A 1,199-nucleotide genomic window follows, 5' to 3' on the forward strand; every position below is an offset into this window, starting at 1 on the left:
CCGAATTAAACATAGCTTATTATCCAGTTACAAGCCCAAACTCAATTTTGGCCTAACCTAATCCCAACCCAAACACAAAAATAAATAAATAAATAAATAACTTGGCCACCTACTCCACCACCTTTGTTGGCCACCCACCTTGGCCACCAACTCCACCACCCTTGGCCACCTAAACCACCCCAACCATTTCACTTGTAAAATTTGGCTATAAAAGCCATTCAAGACTTTGTTTTTAGGGATGTGGGTTTTTGGTTTTTTGGAGAAGGATTGTTCTTTGTTTTGGAGGAGGTTTTTTTGTTTTTTGGAGGTGTTTTTTTGTTTTTTTGGAAAGAAGGTTATTTTTGTTTCTTGGAAAGGCTAATTTTTGGAGATTAATCAAAGATCAAAGCAAAAGAGGTTTCTTTTGTCTATTCTTATCTTTAGTTCTTTGTTTGTTTATTGTTTTCCTTTCAATTTTATTTTGTTTTTTTATACGAAAGTAAAAATAAAAGTAAAAAGCTTACCCATATTTTCATTATCGAAAAAGGTTTTTTTGAGGTCCGGCCGCCTTGTACGGTGGCGCCGATGGCGGCCCGTGAGGGTCCATGACCGAAGCAAAACCGGACCAACGGCCGGATTTAGAAAAGAGGGAGAAAGAGAGTTGAGAGCTTTGTTTTATTATTTTATTATTTTTACTATTATTTATATTATTATTATTATTTCTCATGTATATATTATTATTTATATTATTATTATATTAGATATGCCCTCTCCATATTTATTTATATTATTACTATCATTATTGTTACTTTTATTATTTTTTATTTCTAACTACTATTATTATATATATATGTATTATTGTTTGTATTATTATTATTATTATCACCCCTATTGTTATTACTTTACTTTTGTATTCTAATATATTATTAATATTACTCATATTTTTATTATTTTTGCTATCACTATTACTATTATATATTAGTGTATATTTTTATGTATATATATTTATATATAGTATTGTTTTTTATTACTTTAATTTAATATTTTTATTATATTTGCTTTTTGTATTTCTATATTTATTATTATTATATAGTAGTGTGTATTTCTATTATATACATATATATATTTATATATAGTATTATTGTTTACTTTACTTTAATATTATTCTTATTATCATTATATCCAACCCAATAATAATTCTTTCATAAAAGTAATATTCC

The 1,199-nt window shown here is 26.5% G+C and overlaps 1 long non-coding RNA gene across 1 annotated transcript; it reads left to right on the forward strand.

Moving 5' to 3' along the window:
- The first annotated feature begins 335 nt into the window (after positions 1 to 335).
- Positions 336 to 739, forward strand: LOC121229377 (uncharacterized). The gene is made up of 2 exons (XR_005927112.1): positions 336 to 396; positions 527 to 739. It is a non-coding gene; the product is annotated as an uncharacterized lncRNA (long non-coding RNA).
- The last annotated feature ends 460 nt before the right edge of the window (positions 740 to 1,199 follow it).

This window comes from Gossypium hirsutum, chromosome A05 (genome assembly GCF_007990345.1).
Source record: "Gossypium hirsutum isolate 1008001.06 chromosome A05, Gossypium_hirsutum_v2.1, whole genome shotgun sequence".
In the NCBI taxonomy this organism is placed as follows: Eukaryota; Viridiplantae; Streptophyta; class Magnoliopsida; order Malvales; family Malvaceae; genus Gossypium; species Gossypium hirsutum.